This window comes from Bidens hawaiensis, unplaced genomic scaffold (genome assembly GCF_021521415.1).
Source record: "Bidens hawaiensis isolate Kalapana, Puna unplaced genomic scaffold, B.hawaiensis_p1.1 tig00044712_1, whole genome shotgun sequence".
NCBI lineage: Eukaryota > Viridiplantae > Streptophyta > Magnoliopsida > Asterales > Asteraceae > Bidens > Bidens hawaiensis.
The window spans coordinates 18,004-26,286 of record NW_027505903.1 but is presented as its reverse complement, the minus strand read 5'-3'; the positions used below and the strand labels follow the sequence as shown (position 1 = coordinate 26,286).

At 37.0% G+C, this 8,283-nt stretch overlaps 1 pseudogene across 1 annotated transcript; it reads left to right on the top strand.

Annotated features, from left to right (window-relative positions):
• Positions 1-659: 659 nt before the first annotated feature.
• On the top strand, positions 660-6,209 carry LOC143615854 (respiratory burst oxidase homolog protein C-like; annotated as a pseudogene). The gene is made up of 12 exons (XR_013150553.1): positions 660-1,276; positions 1,499-1,661; positions 1,758-1,815; positions 2,336-2,449; positions 2,536-2,958; positions 3,204-3,587; positions 3,686-3,781; positions 3,862-3,976; positions 4,092-4,194; positions 4,294-4,361; positions 5,052-5,584; positions 6,024-6,209. The product of XR_013150553.1 is annotated as a respiratory burst oxidase homolog protein C-like (transcript).
• Positions 6,210-8,283: the final 2,074 nt, after the last annotated feature.

Below are 8,283 nucleotides of genomic sequence, written 5' to 3'. Positions count from 1 at the left end.
TGTTTATATGTTACTCTTTTTAATATATTAATTTGACGAATTCATTTTTTTAGCTCTTAACACTTATCTTTTAGCAACACTGTTATACCATAATAAACGTAATCGTTATCAACTGAATTCCCGCCGACTTACCGTCGTAACGCTCGGTTATTACCTGCCAGGGTATTACCAACACCCGGGTTTCAATCCTCAGGTTTCAATTCTTGGGTTTCACTAACAAAATAGTTGTCGTTTTAAATATTTTATTTTTTATATGTTTATTTAACATAATTTTTTTATGACACCAACTAAACCAACATTAATACATCACTATAATGCAACATGTACATAACATATCCGAAAACACTAATTTGAACCAAATAAGAGTGAAAATACATTTTTTTGTTGTGGAACGGCAGAAAATGAAAATACAAATAGAAAATAGGGAGTCGACGTAAAAGCGTTCATATGAGAATTTAGCCAACACATTCTATTGACTTATTTATTATTATTATTATTATTATTATTATTATTATTGTTGTTGTTGTTCAATATCTCACACGCTTTCTGTTTCATCATATAATATAAGTGGAATCCAAGTCTTCACCCCTCCCATCATTTCTTCATTCCATTCCCTTTACTCATAATAATAATAATAATAATAATAATAATAATAATAATATTATGGGAACAGATAATCGGAACCGCCATGACCATTCCCTTTCCGACACTGAACTCGTCGGAGTTGACAGGAATGCATTCAGCGGTCCAATTACTGCAAGTGGACCGCTGAACAAATGTGACGCTCGAAAAAAGAGCACCCAGTTTTACATCCCGGACAACGCTCCCGGCAGCAGCAGCACCGGGAGCGTGAGATCCAACGATAACGATGATTACGTCGAGATCACGTTGGACGTCCGGGACGACTCTGTGGCGGTCCACAGTGTCAAAACCGCGGGTGGTGGTGACGTGGAGGACCCGGAGCTGACGTTGCTAGCCAAAGGGTTGGAGAAGCGGTCGTCGTTCAGGTCCTCGGTTGTTCGAAATGCGTCGAATAGAATCCGGCAAGTGTCGGAGGAGTTGAAGCGGCTGACGTCGTTTTCGAAACGACAACCCGCGAGTCGTTTAGACAGGACGAAATCCACCGTGTTTGCCGCGGTGCATGCGCTCCGCGGGTTGAAGTTTATTAATAAGAACGACGGTGGAGCCGCGTGGGCCGCCTTGGAAAAACGGTTTGATGAACTCACTGCTGCCACCGGTGGCTTACTTCCACGCTCACTTTTTGGCGAATGCATTGGTAAGTGATCTATAATTCCAGGGTCGTCTTTGAGGAAAAACATGTACCCTTATTGAGGATAATATTTGACTAAAAAGTTAAACCTATCATTGATAATTCAAGATTTTAAAAGTTTAAGTTTTGTAGCGACGAAGCTTGCTGTTCGTTTTCTTCTGTTCCGATGTAATCGCTATTTTTTAGTTTGGTATAGCTATTTAATATTTTCTTTTTAATATTTGGTAGGGATGAATAAAGATTCAAAAGAGTTCGCCGGAGAATTGTTTGACTCACTTTCCAGGCGGCGGAATATCACCGGAGACTCGATTAACAAAGCACAATTAAAGGATTTTTGGGACCAAATTGCTGATCAGAGTTTTGATTCTAGGCTACAGACTTTCTTCGACATGTGAGGGTTTATTGTTTTATTACTTTAATATTATATATTTTTTAATCTTGTATTTATGTTGGGGGGAATTTATATGCTGAAATATAATAAATGCAGGGTTGATAAAGATGCAGACGGCAGGATCACAGAAGATGAAGTCAGAGAGTAAACTATTGTTCTTTCGGTCGATATTAATGAATTTACTAACTTTTTTTTATTTTTTTTATTTTTAACAATTGATAAAAATTTGAACAACTACGGTTTTGAGAAAAAACAAAGTGGATGGGTCGGTAGGACTGACTAGTTTTAACAATTTGACAGTTCAGTTTTAACAGTTTTACAGTTTTTACTCTTTTATTTATTTTTTCACAATCATTAGCTTTGTATCAAATTTTAAATTGATTAGGCCGGATGATTCATACTTTATATTTCAAAATTAAAAGTACAGTAATATATTTTTAAAGTGAACTGAACGGTCTGGATTTGATTAAATCGGCCGACTTGCAACAGTTTGAGTGTTTGGTTTGGTTTCAGTGGGGGACAAGTATGTAATTCTCCCGTCAACTTTGTCTCACTTGAGCTGGTAACACAGTACTAGCTGCACAATGTACCGTAAAACACATGAATCATGGAAAGTTACGCATCATATTTGAACTTGGTTTTGGAGAATATCTAACACTTGTTAATTGATACAGATTATCAGCCTAAGTGCCTCAGCCAACAAGTTATCAAATATTCAGAAACAAGCCGACGAATATGCAGCATTGATCATGGAAGAATTAGACCCCGACAGCCTTGGCTACATCATGGTACTGTTACAAATTACACCACAGCCTTAGATATACAATTTTGATTAGAACAAATCTTTTAGTCATTAGTGATCAACTTTAAACAGGTTGAAAACTTGGAGATGTTATTGTTACAAGCACCAACACAAAACGTGAGGGGAGAAAGCCGAAACTTGAGCCAAATGTTGAGCCAAAAGCTGAAGAAGACACATCACGGAAACCCGATACGAAGATGGTATGAAGATTTGAAGTACTTTTTACAGGATAACTGGCAAAGATGTTGGGTGATTGCACTCTGGATAGGAATAATGGCGGGTTTGTTTACATGGAAGTACATTCAATACAAAACCCGAGCGGTGTATGATCTATTGGCGCCATGTGTATGCATAGCTAAAGGAGCAGCCGAGACGTTAAAGTTAAACATGGCGATTATATTATTACCCGTATGTCGAAACACGATTACTTGGTTGAGGAACAAGACTAGGTTGGGTGTCGCAGTCCCGTTTGATGACAACCTTAATTTCCACAAAGTAAGTTTAACTCTCCCATATTTGTTCAATGTCTTGCATATGATAAGTTTTTTTTGAATGTTTGTAAAAGCGTGACACAATGGTAAATGTTTGATTCCCCTCTATAGAGGCCACAGGTTCGAATCCAGCTTCCACTGGCTTCCTACCTTAACCTCTTGCTCGGTACAAGTTGCGCTTCACCTGGTCACAATGCTTAGCATGTTATTGGTGAGGTCCTGACTGATTCTATGTTTGATATTTTATAGGTGATTGCAATGGCTATTACGGTTGGAGTAGGGTTACACGCGATTTCCCATTTAACGTGTGACTTTCCTCGATTAATCCATGCAACAGAGAAAGAATACAAACCGATGCAACACATTTTTGGGGATCAAGCCCATAGTTATTGGCATTTTGTGAAGGAACCCGAAGGGTATACAGGAATAACAATGGTAGTACTTATGACTATAGCTTTTACGTTAGCAACTCCATGGTTAAGGCGAGGCAAGCTCAACCTGCCGCCACTTTTAAAGAAGTTAACAGGTTTTAACGCCTTTTGGTATTCGCACCACCTTTTTGTTATCGTCTATGTGATGCTTATAGTTCATGGGATCAAACTCTACCTTACCAAGGAGTGGTACAAGAAAACGGTTAGTTAATTTCTGGTTTCTCATTAAAAAAGTAATGCTTAAAGATATGTTTGATTATTTGTAATTGTGAAACGTCTAAACCGTGCTTTTGGGTGCAGACATGGATGTACTTGGCGGCTCCAATTTCGCTATATGCATGTGAGAGATTGATAAGGGCGTTTCGGTCTAGTGTCAAGCCTGTCAAGATACTCAAGGTATGATCTTACATTTATTATTATTATTATTATCATTGATTTACAAAATCATAAATCTAAATATATTTGGTGTGTTAAAGGTGGCTGTTTATCCTGGACATGTGTTGGCCTTCACATGACAAAGCCTCAAGGCTTCAAATACAAGAGGGGACAATACATGTTTGTGAATTGTGCTGCTGTCTCCCCCTTTGAATGGTGAGTTAATTATACCTTAGTTAAAATTTCAAAAAAATTAATTTTATAAGAAAGGAGAATATCATGTGATGCTAAGAAAGGAGTAAATAACTTGATAATCATTACGCGTCCACAGGCACCCGTTTTCCATTACTTCAGCCCCCGGTGATGACTACCTGAGTGTGCACATCCGGACCCTCGGTGATTGGACTAGGCAACTAAAGACTGTCTTTTCAGAGGTACGTACTCAACGTGTTATTTACTCATGTTTATCGTTAAAAATGGTACTTAATGGTATGTTAGTTATATCACCTAACATGTGTATTTTCGTTTGGTAGGTATGTCAGCCACCACATAATGGAAAAAGTGGGCTCCTTAGAGCAGAAAGCCAAGGAGAAAATCCCAAGTGAGTTTAAATGTTTCTAGATTTGCATATATATAGTTAAAAGTTGGTAAGATTGGCGGGTTGTGTAACATGCCAAAATGGGTTCATTATTTTTGTTGAATGATGTGTTGTTATTACGTTGCAAAATTAAACACTAAGGTTACAGTAATTATGTAAATCCGTAAGTAAAATGATTTTGGAGGTTATATGTGTCTATTGATAAATAAACGCGTCAAAAATACTTTTTTCCACCCAAAGCTTAAAGTATGGTGTGAACATCATGAAAATAAGGACATTTAACTGATTAAAAAAAGTTGGGACTTTTTTAGTGTGGTCCAATCATGTGACATGAAACATCATTCCTTTTTAAGTAAGCAAGATTCTTTTTGTTGAATAATATAAACATTAGGAAATGTTTTCAAGTTTGGTTTAATGGCATGGCACCTAATGCTTTTGGATCATGATTTATCTCAAACGGGTAAAATAGATTGAAAGTTGTACGGTGTCTTATTTTTTGTTGATAGAACATGTTGTCCTCTTCTATTCAAAGATTCAAGTTATTATTGTAAGTGTTTACGGGCCAACCCAACATACCTAATTTCCAAACCATTTTGGCACATTTCAATCACCCGACCCGCTCATCATTCCACCTCTTCATTTTAAAAACCTAGATATGTATTTCTAAATAAATTGATTATATTTGTATTACAGTTTCCCTGAAGTTTTAATCGACGGGCCCTATGGTGCACCGGCACAAGACTATAAAAAATACGACGTGGTGCTGCTAGTCGGTTTAGGAATTGGAGCAACCCCAATGATTAGTATTGTGAAAGACATTGTGAACAACATGAAAACCAAAGAAGAAGAAGAAAGTTCCTTAGAAAATGGTGGTACATTACAGAAGAATAAACCTGGCCCCACAAGTTCAAATAACTTCAGAACAACCCGGGCTTATTTTTATTGGGTCACTCGGGAACAGGGTTCGTTTGATTGGTTTAAAGGTGTTATGAATGAGGTTGCTGAAATGGACAATAATGGTGTTATAGAGATGCATAATTATTGCACAAGTGTTTATGAGGAAGGAGACGCGAGATCTGCTTTAATTACTATGCTTCAGTCGATAAATCATGCTAAAAATGGCGTTGATGTTATTTCGGGTAGGCGTGTCAAGTCACATTTTGCTAAAACGAATTGGCGGAATGTTTACAAGCGAATTGCTCTTAATCACACGGGTTCGAGAATAGGTTAGTCCTGTTGACAATTTAAATCTCATTTTCTTTCTTTAAACCGTTAACCTTTAAAATTTTATGTAAAGTAAAAGTGGCCTGATTGGTAGGTCATGTGGGTTGAGTATTGGGTTGAAACGGGTATGGTTATATTAACATTATAGTGATTGATCAAGCCTTTTTAACTAGGGGTGACAATTTAGGACAACCTAAAACACAACACAAAAGTATTCAAGTTTTGGGTTGTTATATCTAACTTTTTTAATAAACATGTCATGGGCGGGTTGGTATGTTTAAATAAGCATGTTGACCCAACAACATGTTTAATTAAACAATTCGACCCATCAACCCTTTTAAGTAAACGAATTGACCCGCCAACCCGATTTACTTGCTTAGATAAACGTTCCATGTTAGTGTTACATTAAATTTCTAACTTTCGTATGGCATAAATTTGTAGGGGTATTCTATTGTGGAGCACCAGCACCAACGAAAGATCTCAAACAATTAGCTTTAGATTTCTCACACAAGAAATCTACCAAGTTTGACTTTCACAAAGAAAATTTCTGAGAGGTTTTCAAATACCTCAAGAAATTATATAAATTCAAACCTTCTAGAATCATATCCTTACCCATCCCACCCCCACCCCCACCCGCACCCGCACCCGCACCCGCACCCTCTCATGTGTACATAGATATGAAGATCAAGGCTACTAGAGTTTAAGATAATGTTGTTTATTTTTGGTTTTTTATTTTTGATTTTTTTTAAATAGTAATAAGAATTGTGAAAAGATAATGCAAGGAGTATAGTGACATCCATGATTTTTGTGGGTGCCAGCAAGGTATTGGGATGAAATATTATTTAGTTTTTGATCAAGAAAAGAAACCACCATTAAGATCAAGAAAGATGCTAGAGTAATGGCTGTTGTCATCCTACAATCACGGTGGTTGAGTTGTTATGAAATTAACTTTATTTAGTTTGTTCAATATAACTTTATGTTGTTGAATAATGTTCACGGTGTTTTAGGAAATAGGGTACCTTTTGTATAGTCTTTTAAGTATTTTTAGTAACTAATACCATTGAAACACAACTAAACAGTTAATCACTTGAGTAACTAAATGCAGCTAACTAACTACCATTAACTCATTATTTTTATGCTCTCAACAATCCGGAAATTGATAAAGAGGCTAATGTGCTTTTAAGAGGAAAAGTTTATGTTTTTCTGAATGAGAAATACTATTAGGGGGAAGGGGTGGTTCCATTTTCCTCATACACACCATCCAATGGTGGTGTGCCACATCACTAGCTCTAAATCTATCACATTTGATGGATTTTAGAAGAGGTGGTGTGGTATGGTGTGGTGTAGTGTGATAGGTTTTGGTATACTTACATGTATATATATATAGGTTTTTGTGTGAGTGAAAGAAGTGTATTGGGGGTATATATATATATATATATAGAGAGAGAGAGAAAGAGAGTTCCATCATCCAAACCCACTAAATGCGTGATGGCCATCACGTAGCCATACCCCATCATGCTTGAAAAAGGACCGGCGGCGGTGTTGGGAGGCATATCACGCAGTGCCCCGCCCCCTCTTATATCAAATCCTTTTTAAAAGGGGGGGGCGGAGGGGTGGTTCCATTTTCCTCACACACACCACCCAATGGTGGTGTGCCACATCACTAGCTCCAAATCTATCACATTTGATGGTGTGATGTGATAGGTTTTGGTATACATACATATATATATATATAGGTTTTTGTGTGAGTGAGAGGAGTGTATTTGGGGTATATATATAGAGAGAGAGAAAGAGAGTTCCATCACCCAAACCCACGTTTGAAAAAGGACCGGCGACGGTGTTGGCCATCACGCAGCCATACCCCATCACGCTTGAAAAAGGACCGGCGACGGTGTTGGGAGGCATATCACGCGTGATGGGAGGCATATCACGCAGTGCCCCGCCCCCTCTAATAGGAAAACTTAGTTTTGGTGGATTTTTTTTACTTTAGGAAATTAAAATAGACCGTTTTAATAAAGTTAAATCAATAAATACATGTTAATTAACAAATTCTACGATTAATGTGTTTTGACAACCAAAATCATATAAATCAAAATCATGAAATCTAAGAAAAACTATCAAAATCGGACATCATGAGAGATTTGATGCAAAAGTCAAGTGCGATATTGTTGGCCATTTGCGACCATGTTCACCTTATTATGACCTTCTTGTTCATATTTTACACGTCTTGTAACTCTAGGCTGGTCGAGTGTTACATTTATTTTAAGTCGGACATTTCTAGCCAAGTTGTTTCTTAATTATCCGCTTGCTTCAAATGCATGTCTCTCAATTTTTGAATCAACTCCATAACGACATGGAACTAATTCTTGACTCAAGATGTATACATTTAAAAATAAAAATAATTTAAATAACATAAAAAATGGATGAATTTCACCTCAATGTGTCATGAGGAATGATAGAGCAAAACATTCATGGAGAACAGGTCTCTAAGAAGGTTGTTTGTACACCTTAGGTTTGAATTCATAAGGAATGATTTTCGATAATAGCCAACGGATTTTGAGCTCTTTGGTAGTAAATCAAGAAAATGATTCTACGGTTAAGTAGAACCTTAGGAAGTCCTCGCTCATGTAAACAAAAACAAAGTTGTAAGCTCTTAGTAGCTAAAACATACAATGTTGTTCGATATAAAGACTCATGTTAC